Here is a 19,991-nt window from a genome sequence, read left to right on the forward strand (position 1 = left end):
TGGAAACAATAGGTTGTTGTTATTGTTTGTGTTGACATCCATAAGCTTAAAGTTTTCGAGGGGATGCACCATATTTAGTGGTGTCAATGGAGATGAATAGATTATAGCCGTGCTGAGTACATGGGTTCGCTTTGTCTTTTCCTTTTTCATATTGTGGCCGGCATGACCTAGGTCGGACGATGCCAGGCACTAACAAGATTAGACATTTTAAGCTTACTCTATAACATGGATATATATACAATTTATAATAAAACCTTAAACGTAGTACTACTAATGTAGGACTAATCCAACTATACCAATAAATCTATAAACCCAAGACCTCTCATAAGACAAAGCAGAAATCTATGTTCAACTTGTTACATAAACAAAACTAATGAGCAAAAGCATACATTAGACGTGATGACTGGAAACAATTAATGCTCCGTTCGGTCTGTAAAGATCTAGAAATAGCTGATGAAATACACAAATTGTTGGGTCATGAGCTGAATCAACAATGCCCACATTGGCGCAAGGTGTGAATATTGCTAGGCTATTGGATTCAATTCAAATAGTGGGTGGCAGAGATAATCTTGCATTATTGAATGCCCTAGTAATGAAGGTAGGCAATTGGGATGTGAATTGTGGCTAGTATTGTCAGTTCTCCTCATTGATTGGTTTCATCATTACTTTTAAATCTTTAAAGGGAGAGTTATTGTTTTCTGATCCACGAGGTCTGTTGGCCATGCTTGGTGGGTAGAATATTACCAAGCTATCAAATTGTGAGAAATGGATCTTCGTGGTAATACTTGAGTTATCTGATGTCTTAGTAGTGAGCAGAGGTTGAACTTCATGATTACTTTCATCATTGCTTTCATATCCTCAAAGGGAGAACTACAACTTTATGATCCACAAGATCTCCTTGACTTGATTGACGGATTTATGAAGATCATAGTATCAAAGGGAGATAAATATATACTATTAGCAGGTGAGATAATGTCTTCACCCCTCTATGTATTCATCACCGCCATCTTCATCCTCATTAGAGTGATGAAGGATTGCAGTGGCAGTGAAGACGACATTCAAGCAGACTCGAAATTTCAGCAAAAGAAAATTAAAAAGACACTCAAAAGGGAAAAAGAGTAATAGGGAAAAGAAGAGGATAGTACAATGCTTCAATTGTAACCATGAATGACACACAAAAGGCAGAAAAAAGGGGGGAAATATGGAAGAAGAAAAGTAAGAGAAACATGCATCTTTGTGAGCAACTTGGGATGATACATCAACGCCCACCAAAAAAAAAAACAAAAAAGAAAAGCTAAGGAACAAGTACAATGTAGCACCAAGACCTAGCACTAATGATCATGATGGGGTGTTGTCCGAGAAAGAAGAACAAGCACAAAGGCCTAAAAGCATATACCATCAAGCACTAATGGCAGTTCATGATAGAGTAACTTCAAGTGATGAGGGAGACTCTAGCACTAGCCAAGGGGAGCTTTGCACAACACAAATGATAAATTCTCCCCTAGTTGATGAATTGCTTGATACAATTACTAGCTTATCAAAATCATTGAGGAAGGGCAAAAGAAAGACCAAACACCAGAGAAATTAGTTTCAACCTCATAGGACAAGATTAGTACGATAACACCACCATGAGATGAATCACATGAAAATGAACAACTTCGAATTGAGGAACTCAAAGTTTTAAATGAAGATCTCAAGTCACAACTTGTGAACTTAAGTAAGCCCGTAGAGAAGTTTACCGGTGCCTTAAAAAGCTATAGCAACTCAATTTTGGATTAGGTTACAATGGGCCTACTTGGGTAGGTAAAAAGGCAAAGAACACCTCTAGAAAATGGATCTCTAAGAGGTATTTCGTAACCTTCATGCTAAATAATATGACTTAAAGTGAAAAACATAACAAATGGGCCTACTTGGGTAGGTAAAAAGGCAAAGAACACCTCTAGAAAATGGATCTCTAAGAGGTATTTCGTAACCTTCATGCTAAATAATATGACTTTTATACATTTGCAATTTGTATTAAATAGACAATAATAAATTTATATTCATGCTAATGAGAGTGATTCATGAGTGGTATACCATGTTTATATGCCATGATTGCTTTCATATATGCCATGATTGCTTATATAATATGAATTTCTACGTGTATGGAATCATTGTAGCAAAAGGTATAATCCACCACCCCGGCAACCCCACATAGTCGGTCCTACAACTATCTGTGAAGAGGTAAATCGAGAAGTTGTAATTGACCACTATGAGGGAGGGTATTTTTCTCGGTTTCGTTGAGATTCGACCCTTGCCCATTATAGGGGAGGACATTTTTCTCGGCTTCACGTGTATGGAATCATGATAGAGTTTATGGTGGACAGTAGAAAGATGCATGATTAACCTGTGTATAAATTTAGCATGCTCACATAGCAAAGTTTGGGATAACACCATTGACATCTCACGTTAAGCTTAAGAAATACTATTGTTCATGAATGGAAAAATGTACATAACAAGTGAAATGTTAGGATGATATTTTGGTCCATCATGTTATGATGCATTTATTAGGACCAGAAGTATCAAAATTGTAAATAATTATGCAAATTACCAACCATGGAAAAACATAGCAAATGGACCTATTTGGAATGAACATTAAAGGCAAAGAACATTTCTAGAAAATGGATTTATATGAGATATTTCAGTTCGAACTAACTTTATCATTTGTTCCTACACATTTTGGTGGTATTGAATAACACAATGACTATCTCAACATGTTTGTTTTAATTGATGATAATGTATGTTGGTGGTGTTCATATAATCAACTAATAATAAGATTAACTAAGATTTATATTTTGATATTTGAGCAATATGTTACTTAAGTTAGAGAAAATAAATAGATCAAAGTTGACCGGATATTTTATATTGGATGAAATCTAAAACATTAAACAAATGGAAAGTCCAAGTGAGTCGGGAAGTGCTGACATTTGGCAATCGAGAAAGTACAACAAGGAGTTGGCGATTAAGAAGTTTAGTAGGTGTTATCATTCATAAAAGAGCAATAGGTGTTGACAATGTAGAGTCCAACAAGGTGTTGATAGTAAAAGTCTATATAAGTTGAGATAAACTAATAGACTAGATGTTTGTAGTTGATGGAAGTCCAAGCAGCCAGGTTAGAGAGGACCAAACGGATAACAGTAATGAAAGTCTAGGTAGCTCATAGAGGATTGAATGCTTAATAGTGGAAGTCTTAATGTGTCAAGGAGCACTCCATGATAGACATTGCTGGGAACCTACACAAGTCACAGAGGATTGGAAGTTTAGTAGTGATAAAGTCCTAGCAAGACAAAGAAGACCGAATGCTTGATAAGTGATGAAATCTTAGAGGAATGAACACGGGGCAAGAGATAAAGTTCCGAAAGTATAGAAGCTTCTTGGCTTGATAAAGTCACAAAAGTATGGAGACTTCTTGGGATGGTGAAGTCACAGAAGCATATAGGCTTCTTGGCATGGTGAAGTCCCCAATCCATAGAGGTTTCTTGGCAAAATGAAATCTTGGAGGTACGAGGTGGCTTCTCGACATGATGAAGTTCTGGAGACACGAAGAGTCAAGTTGAGGTCAATTGAATACTAAGGATGAAATCTTGATAAGTCAAAGTCAACTTAGACTAGGTAGAAAAATAAGTCCTGAGACATGGGTTTTCTTAGCACAGCATGAATTCAGCCTTAATATGATTAAAATCAGAATGTAGTCAACAAGTGAAGAGAAATAGCCGATTGATGAAATTGAAACCACAAAGTTATGGTTTGGTTAAATTTCGAGATCAGAGTAGGCGACGGATATAGATTTGCAGTCAATTGATGGTATAGTCAATTGATGGAATGATCTAGTCAATTGAATACTTAGAAACTATGAAGTTTTGATTTGATCAGATTTGTGGTATCAAATAATCGGCTAACACTATTAGTGATTGACTAGCGTAGCACTCGTCTAAGCGGTCGCGTTAGTTATCAATGAAAGCAAATAGATTGTTTCTATTTGATTCTATTTTGCGACTAATCAACTAACCACTCGATTGGTGTATCAATAGTTGATTGAGATGCTAATATGAGTTGACTGATGTCAAACTAGGAAAATAAGAAAGAGTCAATGAGTGGATAAAGTTGTAGCAAATGATCAAATTCAAACATACTATAGTGGAGTAGTTAACTGGAGGTAATGTAGCAGTCGACTGATTAGTGGGTTCTAAACCCAGACAAACGGGTATAAAAGAGCGTTTCATTGAAGATTTTTTGCTAATGTTCTTCGAGATCCTTTGGGCGAGTACTATTGCATTCTAAGGCTTCCAGTGAGCAATTCAAAGCGAGCAAAATAAGATCTAAACTATATAAAACTTAATTTGTATTTCTCTTTTGTTATTGATTGTATGATTGTATTTATTATATTGCTTGTAAGAACACAAATTTGTAAGATTTTCTGCCACCGGAAGGTATCGAAGCATGAATGGATTTCGGGAGTGACAATTCATAGGTTGTGGAAGTAGTGGTTCTTGGGAGAACAACAAACCACTACATAAGTAGATAAGAACACGATCTTAGAAATCGAAAATGCCTATTCACCCTCCTTTAGCCACAACATTCTGTCACATTGTTTTGCAGTAACAGGTATTGTCACCAAAAGATGATTTTTTTTATTATGGTACATTACACATTAAAATGTGATCAACATTATAAGGGAGAGATATAAACTGGGTCAAGAAGCCAACGTATAATGGGTTAAGCCTGAGCAATGTGCAGGCTCAGGCCTGGCATTAAGTATCACAGTCCACACAGATTGATGCCAGTTATAACACAGAATGATCATCACTTGTAACACAGGTTGTTACGCTTATAACATAGATTGGTATCATTTTTAATATAGATAGTTATCACCTATAAATTAAAAAATACCTTTTTAATTTGTGCACAAATCTAAGATTTGTGCATGAAAAGAGCAGGGGCAATTTACATGACCACAATATGGGCCCCTACACGACAATGCAATATGTTAGAGAATTGGTCAATGCTGCATAGGACAAAGCATCAAGCTTTATCAATGTTTGCCATGTCTGACTTGTTCTTTTAACTAACGGCTTAACAATTGAAAAGAATATTTGATCATTATTAGAACTCAAGAGGATCACATTATTGAAATATCCAAACTATGACACTACTAGATCCGATGAACTTAGATTGAGTTTGGTAGAGTAGAATTGAATTGAATGAGAAATAATCTGATCTGGTTGAGATCGGTTGATGGGCTGACTTCTTGAAGCCTCTCAATGCTCCAAAGGACAAGGCATCAAGCTTTATCAATGCTTGTCATGTCTGACTTGTTCTTTTGACTAACGGCTTAATGATTGAAAATACTTGTGTTAATGTCAGCCATCAATCATGAGATGATTGATTTGTGACTTTCGTATCATATTTTATTAAAAGATAATAATTTTTATTTATTATATTTATTTTAAAATCTTTATAAATTTAAATAAATATAATAATATCTTAGAGTGGTAAGTTGGGTTCTATAGCATATCAATTATTTAAATTGATTGTGGGAGACTATAGACATTACACTTAATTATCCCTATTCAAGTACTAATATACAAGAGCAATATTAATGTATTAAGATTAACATATAGGTTAACTAATGATTTAATCTTACAAGTTCTGGATATGAGATAGCAAATTAACACATAAGTATATATTAAAAAATATGTACTAGATAATCCGCCATAAAAATATTTCATGAATTGTTATATGAGTGTCATAAACATTCTTATAGTGATTATTGATATAAATAGTCCTCTAAGCTGAAGTTACTACGGTTCCCTACATAAAGAGTTGTGTACTTTAATATCTTCAAACATCACCTATAACAAGGTTGATTATAAAGTCGTTAACTAAGTATGCAATAAACTATACGGAGCGATGTGAGTGATGTAAATGAAATAAGTCCCTTCCATATAACAGAAGTGATGTCTGTGGAACCCTTAACTAAGACTACTGAAATGCATAATTATGCTCAAGTAAGTTAATATGAGATATTGAGCTTATTTGGTTAGATAAGTCTACTTATAGATAAAAAACACATAGATTAATGAGGTATGTCCAATGGCGTAGCTAGGGCTAGGCTGTACTGGGCTCCAGCCCAGTGCAGCTCAGCAATTGAAATCATTACCAATACATTATTTTACAGTGCAATTGCAATTGGCGCTAATACATCAATTGGAGTCGAGGCATATGAAGACAATCCAGCCCAATGCAGTCTAGAGCCCAATGTGGTCCAACAATTGAAGCCTAAGGCAGTTAAAATCCTGGCTGCGCCATTGGGTATGTTTACTATCTACGCCTCGTAAATAAGTCTAGATACTATAAACAAAAAGACTAAGTTATACAATAAAATAGTCACAGATAGATTAGGTCGAATTTACGATATTCTTGTCACTTGAGTAGTCATGATATATTATTAGATTTCACTCATTGCTTGTATCTCTAAAATGAGATATTAAAGTCATTGTCAATATTACAAAAGTCTATTGAGTCACACATAAAGAGTGCATCGATTTTGAAGTTTGATTTATTTTAGTATGACTAAAATTAACTGGGCCTACGTTTTAAATAATGTGTTTTGGATAACTTATTGGATTAATGGATTAATCCAATTGGATCTTAAAACTAATTAAATTAATGGTTTAATGAAATAAGTTCAAACCAAATAAAGCACATGATTTTATACCCACATAACACGTACTGATAAGACCGTGTAAACCCTAAAAGTTAGGTTTTGGATCTCAATTTAAATAGTAGCTAGCACTACGGCGTTGAGATAGGGATTTTTAATTTTGCTCGTGAGACATGCAGCTAGGCGGCATGTTCGTGAGACTAGAGGTTTGGCAGTGTGCTCGTGTGGATACCTTAGAGGCGCGAACGTGTTGATCACGTTGAGATCGATTTCACTCTCCAGATTCGCAAAAGTTCTACACATCCAGAGGTAAACTATTTAGATCAATGATGAATCAAGAATTCGCATGGATCTCTAGTGGGTTCCCTTTTCGCTGTGTTTATTGTTGATTTTCGCATCGGAACCTAACAATTTGATCATTCTTAAAACTCGAGAATCACATTATTAAAAAATCCAAACTACGACACTGCTAGAACCGATGAACTTAGATTGAGTTTGGTAGAGTAGAATTGAATTTAATGAGAAGTAATCTATTCTGGATGAGAACGGGTGATGGGCCGACTTCTTGAAGACTCTAGACAGGTCACCACAAGTAGATCAGACAAGGTCAAGTCACTTATGGGCAAACAACTCTTTATCGGGTCAGCTCTTATCGGATCAGTAGATAATTAGGTTGGCAGTTGATTAGATCACCTCTTGATCAGGCAAACCAAAGGTCGTCGGTCATTGATTTAGGACAAGAAAGGAGGGCAATCGGAGATACGTGTGGCATAGGTAAAAATCGAGGGAATGACGAACACTAGAGTTGAGTCATGAGTTTTTCCACGACCGACGCGCAAGCAACAATATTGCGACCACAGAATACAATTAGAAGGGAGCCAAGGTAGACCTTAGTGAAACCCCTCCGATGCTCATGTTAGACGTACGAAGGAAATTGAAAAATTAACCGAGTGTATTTAGATAGTACAGAAAAAGTGTCGAATACCTCTGTCTGCCTTTATGAGCATCCTTATATACTAGACTGAGGGTAAGGGGAAAAAGACCTTACCGTGCATCTCTCGCACGTCTGCTCACGTCCTCGGAATATATTAGGCCTACTCTCCTCCTCACCTGTCCACCTAGCTAAGCCAACCTTCGTGTTTAGTTTAGGTCATACCATAATTATGTGACTCCACCTTGAGGCTTAAGGACTTGATCTGAGCCCTTTGTCAGGTTGGATTGAGATGGCTCTGCTCTGATCGAGTTCCGCACATGCCACGTGGCCCTTATTGCTTCCCTCACATAATAATCCATTCTTTTTATAGTGAATAATTTAAGACGGTTAAACAAAATATTCAAAAATAATTCTTCTTCATCTACCCTTTACATACGAGTCTATTTATATACAACCTAGGGAAAGATTCCAACTAAGGAAATTATAATAAGAATTTATCTAAGGAAATTATTATTAGGTTAATTGATAACTACCTAATTGAGAATATATACAGATAATGCTCCCCCTCAAGTTGGAGCATAAATATTAATTAAGCCTAACTTGTTACATAGATAATCAACCCGAATCTCATTTAATGCTTTTGTGAAGATGTCCCCTAGTTGCTCTCCAATCTTCACGTGTCCTATAGTGATCAAGCCTTGTTGAATTTTTTCACGAACGAAATGACAATCAATTTCAATGTGCTTAGTTCGCCCATGAAACACGGGATTTGATGCAATGTGAATAACAGTTTGATTATCACACCACAGTTTTGCTGGTACTAAAATTTTAAATCTTGCTTCAGTCAACAGCTGATATATCCACATTATCTCACATACAGACTGTGTCATAGCTTTATATTCTGACTCTGTACTGGATCATGACATAATATTTTGCTTTTTACTCTTCCATAAGATTAAATTTCCTCCAACAAAAATATAATAACCTGAAGTAGACCTTCTATCCATTTTAGAACATACCCAATGTGCATCTGAAAAACCTTCAATATGAGTGTGCCCATGATTTTTATATACGATACCTCATCCGGGTGCTTCCTTCAAATAACATAAAATTTATTCTAACGCTGCCCAATGATTAACTGTTGGAGATGACATAAATTGACTAACAACACTAACCGAATATGCAATATCTGGACGAATCATAGTAAGATAATTCAATTTCCCAACTAACCTTCGATATCTCTCAGGATATTCAAATAGTTCTCCATCTTCTGTGAGGTACGTATTTTGAGTTATTGGAGTACTACAAGGCTTTGCCTCTAATTTTTCCATCTCATTCAATAGGTCGAGAACATATTTTCTCTGAGATAGAAATATACCTTTCAACCTTCGTGTTTAGTTTAGGTCATACCATAATTATGTGACTCCACCTTGAGGCTTAAGGACTTGATCTAAGCCCTTTGTCAGGTTGGATTGAGATGACTCTGCTCTGATCGAGTTCCGCACATGCCACGTGGCCCTTATTGCTTCCCTCACATAATAATCCATTCTATTTATAGTGAATAATTTAAGACGGTTAAACAAAATATCCAAACAATAATTCTTCTTCATCTACCCTTTACATACGAGTCTATTTATATACAACCTAGGGAAAGATTCCAACTAAGGAAATTATAATAAGAATTTATCTAAGGAAATTATTATTAGGTTAATTGATGAACCTAATTGAGAATATATACAGATAATGCTCCCCCTCAAGTTGGAGCATAAATATTAATTAAGCCCAACTTGTTACATAGATAATCAACCCGAGTCTCATTTAATGCTTTTGTGAAGATGTCCCCTAGTTGCTCTCCAATCTTCACGTGTCCTATAGTGATCAGGCCTTGTTGAATTTTTTCACGAACGAAATGACAATCAATTTCAATGTGCTTAGTTCACCCATGAAACACGGGATTTGATGCAATGTGAATAACAGTATGATTATCACACCACAGTTTTACTGGTACTGAAATTTTAAATCTTGCTTCAGTCAACAGCTGATATATCCATATTATCTCACATACAGACTGTGCCATAGCTTTATATTCTGACTCTGCACTGGACCATGACATAATATTTTGCTTTTTACTCTTCCATAAGATTAAATTTCCTCCAACAAAAATATAATAACCTGAAGTAGACCTTCTATCCATTTTAGAACCTACCCAATGTGCATCTGAAAAACCTTCAATATGAGTGTGCCCATGATTTTTATATACGATACCTCATCCGGGTGCTTCCTTCAAATAACATAAAATTTGTTCTAACGCTGCCCAATGATTAACTGTTGGAGATGACATAAATTGACTAACAATACTAACCGAATATGCAATATCTGGACGAATCATAGTAAGATAATTCAATTTCCCAACTAACCTTCGATATCTCTCAGGATATTCAAATAGTTCTCCATCTTCTGTGAGGTGCGTATTTTGAGTTATTGGAGTACTACAAGGCTTTGCCTCTAATTTTTCCATCTCATTCAATAGGTTGAGAACATATTTTCTCTGAGATAGAAATATACCTTTCTTCCTTCTTATAACTTCAAACCCTAAGAAATACTTTAGCGCCCCTAAGTCTTTTGTATGAAACTGAGTAAAAATGAAAGATTTAAGAGATGAGATTCTCGTAGTATCACATCTAGTGATAACAATATCATCCACATACATAACCAACAGAATGACACCAACTCCTGACTGCTTGTAGAATACAGAATGAACAGACTTACTTTTCATCATACCAAATTTTTCAACAACTTAACTAAACTTTCCAAATTAAGCACGAGAGCTCTGTTACAAACCGTACAAAGATTTTCAAAGACGACAAACTCGCCTTATCTCCCCCTGAGCAACAAAATCAAGAGGTTGCTCCATATACACCTCCTGAAGATCACCATGAATAAAAACTTTCTTGATATCAAGTTGATGTAAAGATCAATGATGAATAGTAGCCAGTGAAATAAATAATCGAACTGATGTCAACTTTGCAACAGGAGAAAAAGTATCCGAATAATCCACATCATATGTCTTCTTGAATGCTATAAAATAATTAATCAGTGACTGATCTTGCTTTTCCACACGATAAAAAGCTTTGCAAACCTCATACATACGGGAGATATTCCCTTTTCCAGAATACAGAAATTCTAGATAATTCATCAATTCTTTAACAAACTCATAGTGATTAATCAAATCAATTACCTCACTATCAATACAATTTTGAATATGAAAAAAATAAGCGAGCATCCTCTCTCAGCCACTTCTGCCTTGAACCATCTTGAGGAGGGTTATCAGTCAAATGTCCATCTTTGTCAATACTTCATAGGTAAAGACGAACAATTTTACTCCAATCCAAATAGTTTGAACTATTTAACTTGTAATCCGTAATTTTAGACACCACAGACACAATATCCGTCATAACAGAAGCCTTATTTTCAGCCACATGGCCCCTATTGCTTCCCTCACATAATAATCCATTCTTTTTATAGTGAATAATTTAAGACAAAACGTTCTAATCCTAAGGTTTGATTTAGAAGTGGAAATTTTTATTCCAGCATACCAAAGATCAAACTTATAGTAAGTTTTTATCTCAAAACTAAAATAAAGAACTAAAATGAATGAGTGAGCAAATTGACCTAATATAATTGATCAAAAGATAGATTGCGTTGGGATATGGATGAATTAGTTTGTCAAGGGGAAACAATCAGACTAGTCAAATGGGAAAACTAGTCCGCTAGGAGGTTGGGCAAAATAGACAGGCCACATAAATTAATTGGGAGTTCTAGGCTAAGTGAATCAATCATGTTGAATAGTTAAGTCATCTCAAGTTGGTCGAGCGGGCTTGACACGCCAAGCATGCTGATATAGCAAATTTAAGCCAAGCAAAGTAATCAAGTCAATCAAATATTAATTTATAATATTGGTTTTTACAATGCAAGTTGATTTACAATTTAACTTATATTATTCTTTTAAAGGAAGATTACAATTGAATGTATTGTGGAGAAAAAGAGATGTCTTTTGATGAATAAATTTATAGTATTTTTTAATAGAAGATATTAAACTTTGAAAAACAATTTTAGTAAAAAAATAATTTTAATAAAGGGTGCCAAAGGTGGAGGAGATTAATTTTTTTATATAAACTATGAAAGGCAATTTTTGATAGATGATATAATTTAATAAAGGTACTAAAGCCGACTAATTGCTTAGAAAGACAATTTTGAAAGTTGATATAGATGACAAAAGATGAATACAATGTGTGAACTTGGTCCTATCAAAATATGATTTACATAAATAAGCACATACATAGGATCATAATGAAAGCACCAACAATGGGCAATGACCATTATGAGTTATTTAACAAAGGCCTTAACTATCTTAAATGGAAGTGTTAAAAGAATGTCAAACGCCCTTCCCCCGAGCTTGGTGCATTGGTAAGAGGCCGGGTGCATTTCCAAACAATCAGGATTCAATTCCCACACAAAGCACACCTACAATGATAAACTACTAGTGATGTTGAATCGTCATATAAGGAGCCACCACACTTACTGGATGTACTTAGTGGGGGGAATGTGGGACTGGATCGTCTATCTCGGGATTAGTCAGCTCGCAAGAACTAAATACCCAATTACAAAAAAAAAGGCCAAAAGAATCTACAAAGGCATGTAACAAGCTCATAGGATCATAAAAGGAAAAAGGATATTAAAAGAGATGTTACATGTGGTAGATGCAAGTAGGAACCTTACGAGATCATGGAAGAAAAAAGAGTTGCTTTAGGGACATAGTGTTCAATTGGGTAGTCGATGAAAGGGGTGAGAGATGGAAACAAATTGATCGATCTTGTGAGATCATGTAATGGTGGAAAGTAAAACATCTTTAAAGCCAAAAGGAGAAGGCAAATAAATCATGACTACTGGTGCAATCAAGCCGATCATGACCAACTGAAGGTTTTAGGTTTTGATGTTTAAGAGTTTTTGGGCATATGTTGTGCTTGATATAGGTATTTGAATCATACAATACTTGCAAAATATACACATTGATGAGTACCTGGGTACCTAATGGCTCAAGATTCAAAGAGATCAAAGAAGGGTGACATAAGACATCTTACAAGACTCAAATACATATATCAAATACAATATATAAATCTAAAAGTTCCTTATTTTTTAAAATAACTATTAAAAATATTTAAAAATACACTTTAAGAACTATATATTATTTTTAAAATATTTCAAATGATTATATTTATTTTAATTATTAATTATGTAAGAGTTCTTATATTATAAGTCAAATAACAACAAATATTATAGGAAAATTAATTGTCTAAGATTTGAACATTAAAACCTAAGAATGCTCACTAGTAAAATAATAGAGTTAGTAGATACGATGATTAAAAAAATTAATATTTTATGTATACAAGAGACAAAATAGGTAGGAGAGAAGTCAAAAATGATTTTAAATTATAGTACATAAAAAGGAGTAAAAAAATAAATAGATATTATTGTATATAGTTTGTTAAAAGATAAAGTAGTAGAGATAGTTAGAAATTGAGATAGTAGTAGAGGTAGTTAGAAATTAAGATAAGATTATAATTCTCAAAATTTTGGGACGACCTTATATGAGGTATTACAAAATATTCCATAATAAAAAATAATTTTAATAGGAGATCTAAATTGGCACTTAGGAGTGAAAAATGATAAATATTATAAGGTATATGGAGGTTATGGGTTTGAAATAAGAAATGAAGAAGGGAGAATTGGATTTTGCGATAACATATGACCTTATTCTAGCTAATACATTTTAAAGAAAAGAGCAGAACATTTGTTCATGTTCAAAAGTAGGAATAATAAATCATAAATTAAGTTTCTTATAATTAAGAAAAAGAATAGAAAGATTTGTAAAGATTGTAAGGTCATTGCTACAAAAAAATTAACTACCCAATAGAATGAGAATCTGCATGATTCGTAAATTAAATGATGAAAGTTAAAGAATGAAAGCAAAACCTATTTAATGAAAGAGTAGAAATATAAGTTTTAGGAGAAATACACAACGATTTGAATAAGACATGAGATAAGATGACATCAAAGTTGAAAATAGTAATCAATAGTATACTCAATACGTCAAAGGGATGTGCATCACCAAGTAAAATCTATTAGTGGTGGAATGAAAAAGTAAAAGAAAAATGGATCATCTATAAGGTATTATTCACTTGTAAAAACGAGGACAATTTTAAAAAGTATCTAAAGTCAAGAAAGATACTAAGAGAGTCGTAAATGAAGTCAAGAATAGAACTTTTAAACTTATATTAAAAATTAGATATAAAAGAAGGAGAAAGGGGCATTTACAAAATAATTAAAAACAAAGAAAAGACAAGAAATCTTATCCAAATAAGATATATTAAAGATAATACAATAAAGTATTATTAAATAATAAGAAAAAAGAGGTATTAGCACAGCGTATATTAAACTAATTAAGGATGTATATAAAGGTGTAATGACAAGAATGAAGACGGATTAATCGAGGCATTTTCTATAAAAAAAGGATTATATCAAGAATCAACTCTAAGTTCCTATCTTTTTATACTAATCATGGATGAACTAGACACATCCAAAATACGGTACTATAGTGCATGTTGTTTCATAGATGAGACACCTGAAGGAGTAAATGTTAAACTCGAATCTTGCGAAAAACGCTAGAAGTGAAAGGTTTTAGACTTAATAGAGTTAAGACAGAATATATAAAATTTAAATTTAGTAATATTAGACGTAATGATACACTTATTAAGATAGAAGATGAATTATCTGTAACTGACAATTTTAAATATTTAAGATCATTTTTACAAAAAGATGGAGAGATTGAAAGATGTCTTACTTAGAATAGAAGCAACATGATTGAAATGGAGGAGAGCGTTAGGTGTTCTTTGTGATCGTAATACCTCTACGACTTAAAGGAAAGTTTTACAAAACAGTTAGACTTGCTATGATTAGTGGAGCTAAATGTTGGACTATAACTCGAGCATATGAGTAGAAGATAAGAGTTGCAGAGATAAGGATGTTAAAATGGACATGCAGATATACAAAGATGAACAGGATAAAAAATGACAATATCAGAGAGAAAGTCGAGGATTTCACCTATTAAAGGAAAACTCCAAAATACATATTTAAGATGATATAAATATATACATAGACAACCGATAAATGCTCCATTTAGATTATTTAAACTTATGATAAATATGCAAATCAAATGAGAGAATAAAAGCAAAAAAGACTTGTAACAATAAAATAAAATAAAATTTATTTAAATATAAATGATGATATAATAGGGAATAGAATCTAATAGAGTAGAAAGATGCATATAGTCGACCCCACCTAATGGGATTGATCTTATATTAATTATAAAAATTTTAATTCATACTTTAATATTTTTAATTTAAATTGATAAATTTAAACAAATAATAAATATATTATTGATAATTTTTAAAATTGATTAATTAAATATATTATTGATAAATATATTTTTAATTTAAATTGATAAATATGATTGATACTCTAAAATTTATTTAATTAAACTGATAATAAGACCGATATATATATAATATATTATTAATACTTGATTAATTAAAATAAAAATAAATCAATTTTAATTAAAATTCAATATCAATTATAATTCGAATTGATATAATAATTTTAATTAAAATTGATATATATGTTTTAATTGAAACATTCTAAGTTTTTTTTATTTTAAATTATTGTCGTTGCTCTCTAATTCCTCTTCCCCACTGTAATTTTGTTGATGATCCTCGGTGATTGGTAATGATCGCTAGCAATTGCTTCCTTTTACTCTAATCATAATTTATCACTTGGGATTTCGTTGCCCCGAAAAAGAGTCGACAATTGTTGTTGTAGTCGTCTTTCCTTGTAACTTCTCATTGACGCTCACTCCTAAGATCCTTAGTCTTGAGCTTTTTATGACCTCTCATTCCTCTCGAGCTTTTATAGCTTCTCATTACCATCACCATCAATGTTTCTTCTATTGATTTGTATCTTCCCTAAGCATACGAGTCGTACAACCAACTATGAGAGTCTCGTGCAATACTACCAACATAGGTGTGTCAATAGAGTTTTGGTGTCGATCTTGTGTTAGAACACTAAACTTCCTATATCAAACAAGAGTTAACACTGAAAACACACATCCAAATATTAAAGCCTTGATAGATCCTCATCCCTTGAGGCCCAATTGCACAAACAATTTTTGCTTTTTTTTGTTCAGCAATATGCAACCTATGATAAGCAATATCCTAATCACTTAGAGCCTAATTGCACACGGGATAGTTTCTCTCTAAAAAAGCAATGGGTGTTCTGATTGACTCAACACATCATCAATATCAATACTAGATGCATCACAATTGACTTCATACACTTTATTAAAATCAGAGAGAACCAAAATTGATGCCTCGGTCATTCGCTACTTGACCAATTGAAAATTGACCTCTGCTTTTTCAGACCACTTGAAATCACACTTAAAACATGTGATAGGAGCAATCAGAATGTGAAAATTTTTGATGAACTGGCGATAGAAAAAAGTCAACTCATGGAAAGACATTGGACAAGATCTTTGATTTTGGTCACTTCAAGACTGCATCTATCTTTAATTGATCACCATCAGTAGGCACAATAAAGTCAAAAAAAGTTACTGACGTAGTGAAAAAGGAACACTTCTGGTTGACGAATATACACTTTATTTTTAGCCTTTCAAAAATAGTACGAAAGTGATTAAAGTGTGAAGCCCATATCGGACTATAAATGAGAATGCCATCAAAGTAAACCACCACGAATTTCCCCATAAAAGGTCACAAGATCTAATGTATGAACCTCATGAATGTAATGTCACAAGATCTAATGTATGAACCACATGAATGTTAGGCGCATTTGACAATCCAAAATACATGACCATCCAACCATATAACTCATGTTGCATCTCTAAATGTTATTCTGATCCATGGTATTGCTTTTAAGATTAATTTTTTAGAAGATGAACCAGACAACAGATCCAACATGTCATCCAAGCGGAGAATTGAAAATTTATACTTCACAATAATTCTGTTGATGTTAACACACATACGCCATGAACTATCCTTCTTTGCCATGAGCAGGGCAAGGACTGCACATAGGCTCATGCTCTCACGAATATAACCTATTTCCAATAGTTCTACCATATATCGTTGTAATTTTTTAACCTCCTTGAGATTGATGTGATATGTTGGTCGATTAGGCAAACTCAACTCCAGAATAAAATCAATTTGATATTGGATATCTCACATAGGTGGTAGCCCAAGATGAAAATTCTCTGGCATTAACTCGGCAAAATCTCCTAGCAATTGTTGCACTTCTGCGGGTAAATCAAGGTCTATGGCTATTGAAGTGTTCTTGCAAGTTAGCAAAACATAGACTACGTCTCCATGCTCCATCTTATCTAAAAACTTGGACATAGAAAGTAAGTATTATTGGTTACCAGAATAGGGGTGGTTCTTTCCTGTCGGAGCGCCAACACAATCTTCTTTCTCTTGATGGCAAAGGTATACGTATTCTTACGTCCATCGTAAATATCATTGCGATCATACTGCCAAGGTCGATCCAACAATACATGACATATATCCATAGATACAATATCACACCAAGCATCATTATAATATTTTCAATTGAAAAAGATACGAGGCATCACTTATCTACTGTTATCTCACTACCTTTATTCAGCCACGACAACTTGAATGGTTTAAGATGGATAGCCTCTTCAAACACAACATTCTCACAACTATCACTGTCGATAATTACCTTACAGACTTTATCTGCAATTGTGCAGGTCATGCGAAAAATATTAGTTTTCAATCAATCATCCTAACTAAAATCTCATAGCCATTACCATAAAGCACCTCGTCAACTTCCTCATCATCATACATCGACTCGTTCATCACCTCAGTCTTGTCTCCCATACCTTTCTTAATCAATAAATTTTTACCCTTTTAATTAGTAGATTTCCTACAATCAGTTGTTCTATGCCCCTATTCACCACAACAAAAACACTTGATAAGGGGCTTAGAATTAACTTACGATGGTTGCTAGATAGGATATGAATCTTGAGGGCAAAGTGACTGGCTATTATGGTCGCTCTTAATCATTGATTTCCTATTCTGTTATTTTTCAACAGTAGGGCACATTGGTAGGCCTCTGAAACAGTCTACAACGAATGAAGATCAAAAACATCTTGCAAGGACTGGTGCAACCCCCTTAAATATCATGTCACCAATTGCTCCTTTATCTCTAATAGATCATTGCGAGCGATCAACTAGTAAAATTTATGCATATAATTATCAACCGATCTTACACCATGCCTTAATGTATGTAATGTTGGAACAAAGTTTGAGAGTAACCGAAGGGAAGAAAGTGACTCTTCATTTTTTTTTTCATCTTTTCCCAATCAGTTAGCTTAGCTTTGCCTTATTTGTCACATGATCATCACAACTGCTCCGACCATGTTGATGCTTGACCTTTGAATTTGATGGCAATTAATTACACTTTCACACGATCGAACACTTTCTTAGAATAAAAAATTTTCTCAACTTCGTTAATCTAATCAACAAATCCCTCAACTTCTAACGTATCAAAAAACTCGAATAGATCAACTCAAAAATCAAAGTCTCCATATTGTTCCTTTTGACCACAACATCCCCAAAATTTAACACAATTGTGATATGAGTTTTTGAAAGTGGACTCAGATTCAAGATCAATAAAAATTCTGCGCCGCCAGACTAGGTTAATTATATGACTTGCCACTATATATCTTCAATTATTACATCCTAAATGTTATGATCACGGTGCTAAACTTCCTCAATCGAAACCTGCCTCTTGAGACCACGACGACCTCCATAGGATTTGATGTGCTACGATATCAACTTACGTCGGACAAAATAATAATTATTCTGGAAGCTCGTTTACACAACGAAATTGGAGAGAAAACATCGAAAATCACCAAACGAAAAGGACTCGTCACTAGATTTAACCAAATAGGTTGATTCAAAACAAAAGATAATAATGTCTAACAACTAAACAAAAATTTAAATGGTCCCAAAATCTTAGCAATGTAAAAGATGAAAATAATTATAAAAAATAAGGACCGCTGCCCCCGCACCATCGTATTGGGAAGCACGTCGTGTTAGGAAGCATTACCTAGCTTGACCGTGTCGATTGCTGGACGAACACAATCGTATTGGGAAGCACGACCTATCCGTATTGGTTTAGAGTTTTATGTCCTAGTTCAATCCTTGAAGCCTTATCGTCATTACCTAGTACAAAAGGAGTTTTATGCCTAGTTACTAACCACGAGGGCCTAAAGTACATCAATGGCCAACACAAGCTAAGTAGACAGCATGCTAAGTGAGTGGCTTGTAGAAGTTTACCTTTACGCTAGGGCACCAAGTTGGGAGTCTGAACTATGTCGCATATGCCATGAGCTGTTGCTCACTATTTACCACCATGAGCACCAAAGTTGCAAACTTTGCAGCTTTCACAAACATGTATGTCGATGACTCTTCCTTTGGAAGGATATTCGAAGAGATAATTGATGGTCACCATCATGATGTTATTTTACATAATGATTATCTATTTCGTAGATTATAGTTGTGCATTCCAGATTGTTCGTTGAAGTAGCAAATTATAAATTAGCTTCATAATGAGGGGCACTTTAGTCGTGACAAGACATTGACCCTTATCTCTTCTAATTTTTATTGGCCCAAGTTGACCAGTGATGTAGCTCATTTTGTGGACTAATGTTATGTATGCCAACAGTCTAAGGAAAATCTCACCAATGCAAGATTGTCCACTCCCTTACATGTGTGTGAAACTCCTTGGTTCAATGAGAACATGGATTTTGTATTGGGCTTACCTCGCACTCAACGAACCTTGGATTCTATCTTTATTATGGTTGACAGGTTTTCCAATATTGACCATTTTGTGGCTTGCAAGAAGACTATGGATGTTGCCCGGATTACCCATCTTTACTTCAAAAAGATTGTATATTTGCATGTTAATTCTCGATCCATCACTTCAAATCGTGATACCAAATTCATCGATCATTTCTGCAAGAGCTTATGGGTTAAATTGGAAACACAGTTATACTTTAACAGTGCCTACCACCTTCAAACAAATGGTCAGATCGAGGTGGTGAATCAGAGTTTGGCAATCTTTTGAGGTGTTTGGCAGGATCTAAGCCGAAGCAGTGAGATTTTGCATTACCTCAAGCAGAATTTGCCTAAAACAAATCAAAAAATA

The 19,991-nt window shown here is 34.1% G+C and overlaps 1 protein-coding gene across 3 annotated transcripts in view; it reads right to left on the reverse strand.

The window, feature by feature from the left end:
* The window catches only part of LOC141822076 (MADS-box transcription factor 51-like), a 56,117-nt gene that overhangs the window by 3,733 nt on the left and 32,393 nt on the right, over positions 1 to 19,991 (reverse strand). The window lies entirely within an intron of this gene.

This window comes from Curcuma longa, chromosome 2, assembly GCF_044706935.1.
Source record: "Curcuma longa cultivar G26 ecotype Majalengka, Jawa Barat chromosome 2, ITB_CL_G26_1.1, whole genome shotgun sequence".
NCBI lineage: Eukaryota > Viridiplantae > Streptophyta > Magnoliopsida > Zingiberales > Zingiberaceae > Curcuma > Curcuma longa.